Raw genomic sequence first — 14,161 nt, forward strand, 5'->3', positions numbered from 1 at the left:
TTGTGGGTGGGGTTCCATGCTAAGCTGGGACTCTGGGCCTCCCCAGTCAGGAGGGCCTGGATCTTGCCTGGTTTAGATCTCTGGCACTTCTCCCTGAGGGAGGATGCTTACATCAGGTGGGAAGGAAACAGCTCTTTTTTCACTGGAGAGGCCAGCCCACAGGAGAATTCTTTGAGCTCTGTAGGGTTCTACCATTCTGTGAGAACACCACATTAGACCCTGCAGCAAGACTGCCTAAGTGTTGGGCTGGGGTGGGGTCAGGTTGAGGACCAGCTTCTCAGTTATTCTGAAATCACTAAGTCACTTGGACCCTTAGGATTTGAGATGAACAGGCTTGTGGTAGGAGATGCTTCTTTTAGCAAATATTCTCTTTGGGGCATATTGTTCCTTCGCACAATGGCTCTTGTCAGGGACACCTAGGGTGTGAGCGATCTTTCGATCCTGGGCTATTAGCAGTTAAAGTTCTTATTTCCCAGACACAGCTCAGGCCCACAAGTTCAGGGGACATGAATGGGTGCAGGTGAGGAGGACCTGAGTGGACCTGAGTTTTTCTGATGGGCTGCTCAGCATCTGAATCCACTTCCTCTATCTCATAGGTCACTACGTGCTGGGCAGTAGGGGAGAGCTCAGCCCTCTATAAGGAGCTAAAAAAGCCAAGTTCACTCTCAGCAGCCTCCCTTGCAGCAGGCAGAGGCCTTACATACTGGCTCTAGACTCTGCCCTCACTCTTAACCCTTCCAATGATTCCTTTAATGGACCTTGTTTCTGCTGAAACCCACCAGAGAGTTTCTGAGATTCCCAGCTAACGACCCTACCTGAAAGGAAGGATTTCATCACTACCTGACCCCGGCTCTAGCTGGTCAGATACAGGTATGTTTGGCTGTTCTCTTCCTCCCTTTTTTTCTCTAACCAATGGGCTCTTTTCTTTCCTACTCCTTTTCTTGAACTCATCTTAGAACACCCCAGCATGACTGCCTTATACCCTGAGAGATGCCCCCCTGGATACCATTCTGGTCTTTCAAAACGGAAGAACCCTACAAACTCAAGGAATTCTCCTGTGGGCTGGCCTCCAGTGAAAGAAGAGCTGTTTCTGTCTCACCAGGCCTGAGCATCCTTCCTCAGGGACAAGTGCCAGAGATCTAAACCAGGCAAGATCCGGGCCCTTCTGGCTGTGGAGGCCCAACCCCAGAGTCCCAGCTTAGCTCTATGGTCTCTCTGAACCTCACTGGGGCCAGGATCAGCTCCAGCCTTGCAGGCTGGCACCAGAGCCCTTCTCTGGGGGTCATTCAGCTCCCCTAAGTCCCCCAGATTGGTTGTTGTACAGCTGTGGAAGTGAGAGACATGCATAGGCTTGGGCAGGGACTGGAATAGATGCAGAGCCGGTATAGAGCTTTCTCCATGGTTGGCCTGCTGCCAGGGGAAGTTAGCGTGACAAAGGTGGTAGCACAAAGTCTAAGAGGAAAGGATGGATTATTTAGTAGGTAGTGTTGAGAAAACTGACTCGGTCAATGGAAAACATAAAAATGGATTTCAGCCAAACACTACATACAAAGGTGGACCCTAGATGGAGCTACAAGCTAAATGTGAAAGATAAAACTCTACAGTTAGTAAAGAAAGTGAAGGAAAATATATTATGTTCTAGGAACATGAAAGAAATTCTTAAGGTTTCAAAAGCTCAAATTATAGGGAAAAGTGATTTATTAAATGACTACATAGGGATGGATTTTCTTTTTTTTTTTTTTTATAGAGGCATGTTTTATTTTATTTTATTTATTTATTTGTTTGTTTTGTTTATACAGGCACTGGGTACAGTCAGAAGCACGGGAGGGTGAGAGAATTCACCAGAGCCAGAGTGGGGAGCAGAGCAGGCAGAAGGACCGAAGTACACTGCTGAGGGGAGCAGCGGGCGGCAGGAGAGGTCTGCGCGCCATGTGGGACCCTCCTCCGGTGGCCGGGGAGCCGGGGATCAAACTGGCGCCGCAGAGGCCGCGGGCAGCTTCGCAACCCAGCACTCAACCACTGCACCACTCGGGAGGCCCGGGATGGATTTTCATTCTATAAAGAGCATTATGGGAAAGTTAATAGGCAATGGTGGAAAGGGAGAGGATATTTGTAAGGTCTAAAACTGATAAGGTATTAAAATCATGCCAGGCTTTACAAACAAATTCTGCTGATCAATAAGGGGAGAAAATAGCATCTTTAATAGAAAAATGGGTGAAGAACCAGGATAGGCAAATGCCAGATGAGAAATCCCAAGAAGCTAAAAAAGATGTGATAAGATGCTCAAAATCAGCTGATAGTCACAGAAAAGCAATTCAAACCTCCCTGAGATAGCCATTTGGCACCTATCAAACTGGAAACCATTAGAAAACCAATAATAATAAATTGGCAGGGATTTGGTGACATAGAAGTCAGTGGTGTATCATTGCTGGAAATGTAGACAGATACAGCCTTTCTGGAAGGGAATCTGGTGCTAGATTCTGGGGGTCTCTACTTGGTCAAACTGAGTCCTATGCACACCCTAAGACCTAGGAATCCTGATCCTGGATGTACCCCCGTGGATCCTTATTGAACTCCAAAAGGGAACCCGTGTGAAGAGGTTAGTGGCAGGTTTCGGCAGTGACCGGCAGTTAAAGGCAACCTGAGTGTCCATTGCAGAGAGAGTGGTGCAGGTCTCATGAAGGGCGTGAGGCAGAGGTTAGACGGCTGGTGTTTGATGTCACACTGCAGTGGTTGGAAGGTAAAAACAGAGGAAACAGGATACGTATATTACATAATACCTTTCACTTGAAAAATATTTGCATATAAATCAACAATACCCATTTGGCAGGAACACATTCAAATAAAGACGCCCATTAACAGTAAAATCATGATCTGAGGAGAGAAGAAATGAGAGGCAGGAATAGGCTATAAAAGGTTAAAAAAAGTTAAAAAAGAATAAGTTAATCAAATGACTAAAGGACAATGTACAGATCAAGGATAACAATATGGCCTGGACTGAGCAAAAGGAATAATTTGTGCTGCTTAACAGAGGTAAACAAAATGAAACAAAGGGCCACTGCACAAAAAGGAAGACACGATTCTAGTGGCTGCCTTGGACTTACATGGTCTTGGGGCCCTTGGTGCCTGCTCTTCACTCCCCTGTAGCTCCTTCAAAAAAATTTATCACCTGGACAAGTACTTTGATAAGCACTACGAGTGCTGGCATGTCATGTTACCCAGAGGACTTTCCAAACAAGTGCCCAAAACCCATGTGATGTCTGAAGAGAAGCAGAGGACACTTGATGTCCAATGAGCCAGAACCACACATTCTCCCCAGACAATCTCCTCCCAAAGATCAACAAAAATGAAGTATATCTGGGATCCTCAACTAAGTCTTTTTAAAATTTATTGCATATGGGGCCTCCCCGGTGGCGCAGCGGTTGAGCGCTGGGTTGCAAAGCTGCCCGCAGCCTCTGCAGCGCCAGTTCGATCCCCGGCTGCTCCCCGGCCACCGGAGGAGGGTCCCACATGGCGCGCAGACCTCTCCTGCCGCCCGCTGCTCCCCTCAGCAGTGAACTTCAGTCCTTCTGCCTGCTCTGCTCCCTGCTCTGGCTCTGGTGAATTCTCTCACCCTCCGCCCTTCTGACTGTACCCAGTGCGTGTATAAATAAATAAATAATTAAAAAAAAAATTTATTGCATATGTGTCTATAAGGTAGTATAATGAACTGTGTTCTTCAGAGCAACAGGACTCAGTCATATGCAACTGTGAGTAAGTTACTGTAAGATGTTTAAGACAAAATTTCTTGTAGTCAGATATATATTGTTTTAAGTTTTATTTATTTATTTATTTATTTATTTATTTATTTATTTATTTATTTATACAAGCACTGGATACAGTCAGAAGCGCGGGAGGGTGAGAGAATTCACCAGAGCCAGAATGGAAAACAGAACAGGCAAACTCACGAAGTACACTGCTGAGGGGAGCAGCAGGTAGCAGGAGAGTTCTGCGCACCATGTGGGACCCTCACCCAGTGGCCGAGGATCGAACCGACACTGCAGAGGCTGTGCGCAGCTTCGCAACCCAGTGCTCAACCGCTGCACCACCGGGGAGGCCCCAGATATTTTTCTTAATATAAATGCCTGTGTGACTTTGCCTGTTACTTTTGTTTATTCAAGTTTGTATGTTGCATTTAAAAAAAAAGGAAGACATGTCGTGATCATAAAATCTTTTTTTCTTTTATTTTGCAAGGACAGGCTTATTATAGGAAAGGAGAAAGAAAAAATGAGGCACCTAGATAGTCACAGGTGGGCAGGAGAGCTGCCACTACAGTTTTGCAATGGGAAAAGTTTTGTGGAAAAAAAAAAAAGTACCACCCCCATCGTCTCAGGCAGGCAGAGCTGCCCATAGATCTTGATTATATAAAATAGAGTGTGATGTGGATTTGTTGACAAGTTCTGAGAAAGGGCCATAGGAGACAAGGTAGGGAGAGACCCTGTCCCTCTTAGGGGAATTGTGCAGGATGCATGGAGAAGGTATCATGTTCAAATTAATATTACCTGCTTAAGACCAGACCTCTTTCCTAAGTGACTCATCAGAGATGTACACTCATCTCATGGAAGAGCCACTTACATGGACCTTGGGATCAGACCCACATGGGAAGGCCAACACTCACACCAATGACACCAACGTATCTCCATGGAAGGTGAGGATGATCAGGCAGACAGGAAGAAGATGGCCTCCTGGCTGGGAGTGGAGCCCCCTAGTGGACCCAGAGACCTGGGACAGGCCATCTGTAGTGGCTAGTTGTAATTGCTTTCTGTTCTAAGGCCCTCCTACTCCCCTTGTAAAACTCAACCTTGGATGAATAAAAGGAAAGAAGTGATACCAGGGGCATTAGTGATTCCCTGGAATCTGCCTCCAGCTATGTAGACTAAGGGATAAGCCACTTCCCTGTGGAGAAACTGCAGAGGTTGGAGAAGGCATCAAACCATCTTCTTAATAACATTAAAGCCCTAACAACAACAATAACAAAAAGGAATTAATAGAACATGGATGGGGTAAGAACCTAAACATGCACTTTTGCTCCTTCTCTGAGATGTGTCAACCCACTGGGAGAAGGCAGCTGATAGGCCAGGCTTCTTGAGTGAGTGGGAGGGGTGATAATGCACCTACAGTGTCCCGAGGATACACACCAGTCACTGCCCTCTCACTTCACTGACATTTTAACCCTGAGATGGTTTTCTGTCAATCCTCAGAATCTAGAATGTAGTTAGAGGGAAGAGTTGGCATTCATTGCCCACCAAAGTGGAAATCTAGTATATGTCCACTTTCTGCTCTGAATCCCAAAGGGCTCCAACTGAAGATGTGGTGAGGACTGATTCTGGTCATCTCCAATATGTTCCTGGACTGAATGCCCTTGGGTGTTGGTGGGCGGGAAGGAAGATCCTCTCAGGAAGAAGATCCTAGGTTTCAAATTAATTTTCAAAATAGTCATTTCAAATAAAATATCCAGAAAGATCATAGTACACAAAGAACACAAGATAAACATTTGTCAAAATCAACAAAAGCCAAGTACAGAAACAGACCCACCGGGATCACAGATACTTGAATTACTAGATGAATCTCTAATAAAAGGCTGTGAATGACCTTCAGGGAGTTGGTGAATTTCTCTACAGAGTTTTTATTTATTTATTTTTAGGGGTTGTTTGTTTTTGAAGATGCGGGAGATCTGACCTTGTTTAAAGCTGAGAGAAGAAACCAATTGGGAATGAGAGGATGAAAACAAAGGAGAGAGAGGAGGTAAGGCATGAAGAAGCATTTAGGGAACAGGGACTCAGATTATGAGTAATTATAATAGATACCATTTATTGAGCATTACATGTCAGTCTGTTTCAGGAACTTGTCACACATTGATGTTAATTCTTAAAATCTCATTAATCACTATTTTTATTTAAATATCACTGATATGTTAGCTGATGGACAGAAAGTTTAAGAGGAAAAAGCTTGATTGCATAGCTAATAATTGTTGGCACTAGTATCCAAATTGATGACTTCCTCCACAACTGTATTCTTTCTACGCTACCAGGTCCTTTCGCAGCCTACCCGCTGGCCTTGAAAAGGCCTTTCCACTTTGTCTGACATGGGATAGATGGAGAGGATGACTGTAGAGGTGGAGATGTTTGTAGAATATAGAGAAAAGATTAGGATGTTGAAGTAGTTTTAGGCTCAAGGCTTGGTTATTGTCAAGGAAAAGCCAAAAGATATTATTTGTCAAATTTGAAGGATGTGGGGCTTCAACAGAGAAGCAGCCACTGAGGAAGATTCCACCATGGGTGAGGGGGAGCAAAGGAGAGAGACAGATGAAAGAGAAAGGCTTACAGAGGGCCCTTGGAGGCTAGGAGTCACCAACTCTTGAGAGTATCAATGCCAAATGCAGGGTGAAAGGCATTGAGCAGAGAATGGGAGTTGAGGGGGAGGGAGGTGCTAATACACTGACCCCCTTAGGCAGATGGCAGGTTTGGGGTGAAAGGAAAACAGCCAAGTGCCACAACCACCAGTGACAGCTTGTAGAGGTCCCCAAGGCAGGCCAAGGAAATGAGAATTGGGGAGAAAAAGTATTTCACAGACTCAAAGTTCGTCCCCCAAATACTTATTAATTACAAAAACAGTCACTTTACAGAGTAGAAACCCAGCAGCCTTAGCCTTAACCAAGTAATCTCAAAATGCTGTTGTATTAAAAGATGATTGGCAAGACTCCCAGTACCCAGCAAGGAACAAGAGAAAAAACACAACAATGGCTATTATTGTAGTCCTTAAGGGAATAACAACACTATCCCCAATGACTACAGCCCAAAGCTCTCCCCACCCCAACCTCCTCTAAGCACAAAACTAATCTGTGCTAATGTGTCACCACGTCCCAAAGGGTTAATGAGCTGTCCTTGAGTAACAGCATTTGACTACACCTCCATAATAAATGGAGTGATTCTAGGGGCCTCCCTGGTGGCGCAAGGGGTTAAGACACAACCTATGAAGCTATCAGCAGCCACTGCAGCATGAGTTCAATCCCCGGCCAGGGAGGCCACCCAAATGGCGCAGCAGACCTCTCCTGCCTTGCCCACTGCTCCCCTCAGCAGTGTATTTCAGTCAATCTGCCTGTTCTGTTCCCCACTCTGTCTCTGCTGAATCCTTTCACCCCCCCCCATACCTCTGGCCTGTACCCCAGTTCTTTTGTGCATAAATAAATAAATCTTAAAAAAAATAAATGGAGCGATTCTAAAAGTGGGGATTCAGGCTTGGTGGCAGCACTGGGAGGAGGTCTTGAAGGCTGAGGAGGGGCATGTTGGTCTCAAACTAGCAGGTCAGCCTGGTGGTCTGGGCTAGATCCCCACACGTGCTTCTGGAAGGCCTCTGGCCCCGCAGACCCGCCGCCTCCCGACACGCACATTTCCAGACGGGTGCCTGTGCCTGAGAGGCGCCCCGCGGCTCCGCCCCTGCCCTCGCCCTGGCTGGGCAGTGGGTCTGCGCGGAGCAACCCAGTTAGACCCCAAGGAGCGCGAAGGCGGTCGCGCCGGGCAGGCTCCCCTGGGCAGCGCGCCAGTGCCCTCTAGCGGGAGAACCCTGAGTTTCCAGGGGTGCTGCGGCTCCGACTGCCGCGGACACTGACACCCCAAATGCTCGGAGGAGCGGGGCGCAGCGTATCCCTAGGACGTGGGGTCGGGCGACTCGGGTTGGTGGGAGTGAGGGGGGAGCTGGCCGCCAATGAGCGCCCCCAAAAGGCAGGGAGGCCGCCTCCCACCGCTTCACCCACACATACGAATTCGTGAGGAAACGCATTATTTCTAAAAGGGATTTGAGGCAATAACGAAGATTTAAGAGGAAATTAAAGAAGGGAAAAAGGACAGAGGACAAAGACCAATAGAGGGGTATGATTTAAAATGAGTCTTGGACCTGAGGGCGTGGGGGGAAGAAAATATTGTTTAAAAAAAAAATAAAAAATTTAAGTTTAACAAAATAAAATAAAATGAGTTTTGGGAACCTGTGTTATTACTAGACCAGAAGACTAGAAGTGGGATCTGAAACTTCCAAATCATTAGAGCTTTAAAAAAGAAGAAACCAAGAAAATTCAAGCAGCGTTCACACCGGCCATCCTGAGCTCTCTCTTCCAGGGCGTTTCTCAGGGGTAGACTTAGCAGCTCCCTACAAGAAAAGTCTTCTCGGTCAGCTTACTAGAGTAGGGCCTTTTGCCTATTTACTCTTTATCATTCATTGCTCCATTTTTTCCCTACATATTTTATTAAAATATGTAAATATCTTGTTTATTTGCTTTTTTCCCTTCTCCAATAGGATGGTTTACTACAGCCTTTTGGGTTCTTCTTGGTATACCATCGTGGCATCTGGAGGTAGAGATAACTTGTTGGAATTTATTCTAATACATTCATTTTGCTTATACAATGCAATAGAGCATTTAATACTGCAATGTTGAATACTAATGGTCATGAGGAGCTTCCCTTTTTTAAATGGAAATAGCTTGAGGGTTTCACTGTTTTCATGAGAAATTAGCAATTGATTTTTGGTAAATTAAAAAAATCATATTTAATACAAATTCTTTAAATCATAAAAGTGTTCTATTCCTGTGTTACTTAGAGCAATTAATATAGTTTCCAGCCTCTACGGTGTTAACTGTTCTATTTTAAATTTCTGTTTCTTTTGGTGTCAACTTGTGTTTTCGCAGAAATTCAACAATCTTCTCTAGATTTTCAGCTTGGTTGCCATAGAGTTAAATTACTTTTCTTTCTTTGTGTCTGTATTTTATGGCTTATCTAACTTCCAATATTGTTCATATGAGCTCTCACTTCTGTGACCCCAATGGTGCCCATGAACAATCCATTGATCTTAGAAAAATTAGATTTGGCATAGAGCTGCTACTTGACCCTGCGATTCCTTTGTATATTCAAAAGAATAGAAAGTGGGCACTCAAATGGATATTTGTACACCAATGTTCATAGCAGAAATTTTCATTGTACCTTAAAGCAAAAACAACCCAAGTGTCAATCAACAGATGAGTAGATAAACAAAATGTAGTATATACAAAAAAATGGAGTATTATACAGTAAAAAAGTGAAATTTATCTGTGCTCAAAATTTATATATGCTAATTTACATGTGCTAAAACATGAATGTACCTTGAAAACATTATGCTTGGTGGAAAAAACAGATGCAAGAGGACAAATATTGAATGATTCCACTTTTTTGAGGTACATGGAATAGGCAAATTTGTAGAGACAAAAAGTAAAATAGAGGTTATGGGGGAAAGGGAGGGAGGGAGAGTTATTGTTTAAATGGGTATGAATTGTTTTGAGGGATGATGAAAAACTTTGGGTTTAGAAGTGGTGATGGTTATATAACATTGTGATTGTATTTAATGTCCCTGAATTATGCACTTGTGAATGATTAATGTGATAAATAGTATATAATGCATATTTTACCACAATAAAAATTAGATTGGAGATTTATTGATTCTTTCCATTTTTTTTAAGATTTATTTATTTATACAAGCAATGGGATATACAGGCCAAAGGTACAGGAGGGTGAGAGAATTCACCAGAGACAGAGCAGGGAGCAGAACAGGCAGAAGGACTGAAGTACACTGCTGAGGTGAGCAACTGATTATTTAACTAATTTTGACTTTTATTAATTTCTTTGACAGGATTGTTTGTAGTTCTCTAATTTGTAATTTCTTTAATTTTGTAATTTAACTTGTAATTTCTTTGAGGTTGTTTTTATTTATTTATTTTTTTTTTTGTGGGACCCTCGCCGGTGGCTGGGGATCGAACTGGCACTGCAGAGGCTGCTGGCAGCCTCGCAACCCAGCGCTCAACCACTGCGCCACCAGGGGAAGCCCCTCTTTAAAAGTTTTTAATTCCCTAATTTTAGTCTTTTAACAATGAAGGCAATTAAGACTGTGATTTTTTCCTTGGATATGGGTTAAACATATCAAACTACAGATTTCATTACTTTGTAGATAGTTTTTAAAATTCAAATTTTGAATTTAAAATCAGGTTCTGCTTGTAGCTCGCAAATATTTGACTGCTATCGTGATGTTTAGCATTGAGTTTTATGACTACTATCTCCTTAAAAGATATCTCGTCATTATGAATTATCTCTGTCCTATTTAATACTTTGAAATTTCACTATCACCTATGTTGTCATTTCTGTTTTCCTTTTGTTTGCATTTGACTTGGTATTTCTTTAATCATTGACCTTTCTGTATACTTTGTTTTAGGTATGCTTCCTATAAAAACATTACATAGATATTAGATTTGGTTTTTTAATCCAATCTGATAGTTCCTACCTCTATATGGAAATTAGCTCCTTAACATTTAGTGTAACAGTTGATGTACTTGATTTATTCTTTCCATCTTATTTTATTGTTTAATATTTACTTTAGTTTTTCGTCTTTTTCCTTTTTTTCTGACTTTTCCCCATTTTTATTAATTTTGTCCTTCCACTTTATTAATTTGAAAATACTACTAGGTTTTTCTAATTAAAAAGTATATTTTCTTATAATGACACCAAAATGTACCTCATACCAGCTATGTGCTCTGTTTGTGTTCCCTCCTCTCTATAGGATAAAACCTTTAAAATGTTTTTTGTCTTCTCACTCTTCCCACCTTTTCCAAACTCCTTGGTTATTCTAAGACCTGGGGTGTTTTTCGTTTCTAAATAATGCTAAGTTCTCCCTGTATGATAAGAGCTCTTACTTAGCATTGATATTACAAATCATCAACCACACTATTGTCATTCATTTAAATGTAACTGTATATAATGCAAATATTATTACTCAATAACTGACTCCCTTCCTTGCTCATCTTTCCCAAGTCAAATGCAAAGTTTACTTACTTGATTATAATACACACTTGGCATCTGTCTCTTACCCACCAGGGGAGGGGAGTGCTCCTTTACCTAGGTGTGCAATTCTTAGCCCACTGTCCTTTCCCTCAATGTCCTTTCTTCTGCTCCTTAGATTTCAGGGGATTGTGATTTTAAAAATACCTCTCAGCAACTACAAAAAACCTTATAGCAAACATTGTGATGAATGTCCAAATGGTAAAAGTGTTTGCCTTGAGGTAGAAAATGAGGCAAGGTACCCCCAATTTCAGCACTTTTATATAACATTATCAGAGGTTCAAGTCAGTATAATAAAGACAAATAAAAATTATATGAGCTTAATGTGAGGAACTAGACCTGTCATTAATTATAGACAATGTAATTGTGTAGGTGCAGACAATAAATTTAGTTAATAAGTGGATTTGACAAGGATGCTGGGATGCAAGGTGGGTATACAAAGTGTAGCTCTGAATTGCAAATTATTATTGCTACTTGCAACAACAGGCAATTATCTCACATAATGCAGAGGGGAAGAAGCAAAGGGTGAGAAAACACGCAGTATCTATCATTCCACTCAAATAATGTTTACAAAGGACAAGCCAAACCATATTGTTTAGGGTTACATACACAGTTTATTTCAGAAATCAGGAGTTACAGAAGTTAAAAATCTCTCCCTCTGGTGGCAAGGGAGAAGACTGTCTTCTACAAAAGACACTCTGGGACTGGGTTTCTAGGGTGTTAGGGTGTTGATAATATATGTAGCTTGCTAGCTTACAGTGTGTATATGGATTATAAAATCCTTGTTTTCTGTTTGGAGATATAGACCATGTTTATCAATAGAAAGACTCAAATCATAAAGATATCAATGTCCAAGAATTAATCTGTGAAGTTTATGTTGTAATAAAAATTCCAAAGATTATATAGAATCGACAAGTTAATTTAAAAACTGATGTGTATTGAGGCATATATTTTACATATACATGTGTGTACTGGAATAATAGATGAAAGAATTAAACAATGACAATCTTGGAGAAGGGAAAGTGTTTTTAAGTAAGGGACAAAACTCAGGAGCCAAAAGAGGAGAAAAAATGGGCAAGTGTGAACATATGAAAACCAAATTCTACATAGGTGTATGGAACATGAACACATATGGAAGAACAAAATGTAACCCCCAAAATAAAAATAAAAATAAAAATAAAAAACCCCAAAATCCTGTATGGAGAAACACCAAACACACACACAAAAAGTAAATGAAAACTTAGAAAAACCTTATATGTCAGGTAAATGGCTAATTTCCTTAATTTATTATGAGTTCTTACAAATCAAGAAAAGGATAAAAATGTCCAATAGAAAAATGGGCAAAGGGCAGAAAAAGATATACAAATTGCTGAAGGTAAAAGATGTTTCGTTTTACCAATAAATGAGGAAATATAAACTAAAACAAAATGAGAAGTTTTTCACTAAGAAATTTCATGTTATAAGATGTTAGTATGAAGAGGGCAAGGCAAAACATGCATTCTCATGCATTTGTTGGAATTGTAAGTTGTTTTAGTGAACAATTTGGCAAAAAGTCTACCAAAACTGCACATGCATTACTCTCTGTGCAATCAGTTGGTACATTCTGATATGTGTGTAAAATTCAAACTATAAAAAAACAGACAAGTTAGACTACATTAACATTAAAATTTTTGTGTGCCTTAGAAGACACCATAAAATTTTTTTAAATCAATAAGAAAATCACAGCCACCAATAAAAAAAATAAGAAGTTTATGGAGAGGAGTATTTATGATAAAATGTAAATGAGCAGTACGCATATGAATAGATAACCTAATCTCTAAGCTCATAGTAACAGGGAAATGCAAATTAAAACCATAAAGAAATAGTACTACAAACCTATTAAATTGGGAAACGAATGCACAGGTCTGACAATAACAAGTGTTAGGATTGGGAACACAGTCACTCATCAGCTGTGATATTATCACTCTGGAATGCAATTTGCCATAACTAGTAACAATAAAAGTAGAATCCCTTTTGCACCCCCAATTCTAGGTGTGTACCTACAGAAATTCTCACATATGTTCACAAGGAGACATGGGCTAGATATCCATACAGCATTGCTTGTAATCAAGACAAAATGGAAACAGTCTAAACTTTTTATCAGTAGGAGCATGGATAAATACACTTGGTAGAGGGCCTCCCCGGTGGTGCAGCGGTTGAGCGCTGGGTTGCGAAACTGCCCGCAGCCTCTGCAGCACTGGTTCGATCCCTGGCTGCTCCCCGGCCACTGGAGGAGGGTCCCACATGGCGCGCAGACCTCTCCTGCTGCCTGCTGCTCCCATCAGCAATGTACTTCGATCCTCTGCCTGCTCTGCTCCCCGCTCTGGCTCTGGTGAATTCTCTCACCCTCCTGTGCTTCTGACTGTACCCAGTGCTTGTATAAATAAATAAATAAGTCTTAAAAAAAATAAAAAATAACATAAATTGATAAGTACTAAACTTTAAAAAAAAATACACTTGGTATAATATTAAGACAATAGCATCTTATACTGCAGTGAAAAGGGATTGTTTATTTAAAAAGCAAATGTGTGTAACACCATGTGCCAGGCCTGGTCTAAGTTCTTTATAAATATTACCCAATTACTGAATGAACCAGAGTTAGATTTATCAATGAGTCAATGCAGATAAATCCCAAATGCCATTGTGTTGACTGAAAAAAATCAAGTCACAGAAGTGTATGTCTAGAGCTTTAATATCAGATCTGTTTACTTATTCCCTGTTTAATAGGTTTGTGGTCTATTTATGGGCTTAATTTGCATTTCTTTGATTAATTTGAGGTTAGAGTTTAGGTGATCTATCCCTTGTTTGCTGTTCATTTGTAGTTTTTATTACATCAACTCTTGTCCATCAACTTTTCCATTGACTGTTGTAATTTTTTGTTTATAAAATCTGAAATAGTTAAAACTGTTAGAGAATGTTCAGCAATTCATTAGCTAGTAATAAAAGTATCTGTAGAGAGGGCCTCCCCGGTGACGCAGCGGTTGAGCACTGGATTGCGAAGCTGCCCGCAGCCTCTGCAACGCCGGTTCAATCCCCGGCTGCTCCCCGGCCACCAGAGGAGGGTCCCACATGGCGCGCAGACCTCTCCTGCCGCCCGCTGCTCCCCTCAGCAGTGTACTTCAGTCCTTCTGCCTGTTCTGCTCCCCGCTCTGGCTCTGGTGAATTCTCTTACCCTCCCGCACTTCTGACTGTACCCAGTGCATGTATAAACAAACAAACAAACAAACAAACAA

At 41.6% G+C, this 14,161-nt stretch overlaps 1 pseudogene; it reads left to right on the plus strand.

The window, feature by feature from the left end:
- Positions 1 to 506: 506 nt before the first annotated feature.
- Positions 507 to 3,350, plus strand: LOC119258071 (cyclin-dependent kinases regulatory subunit 2-like; annotated as a pseudogene).
- Positions 3,351 to 14,161: the final 10,811 nt, after the last annotated feature.

Source organism: Talpa occidentalis, unplaced genomic scaffold, assembly GCF_014898055.3.
Source record: "Talpa occidentalis isolate TD23 unplaced genomic scaffold, MPIMG_talOcc4v2.1 talOcc4.4, whole genome shotgun sequence".
In the NCBI taxonomy this organism is placed as follows: domain Eukaryota; kingdom Metazoa; phylum Chordata; class Mammalia; order Eulipotyphla; family Talpidae; genus Talpa; species Talpa occidentalis.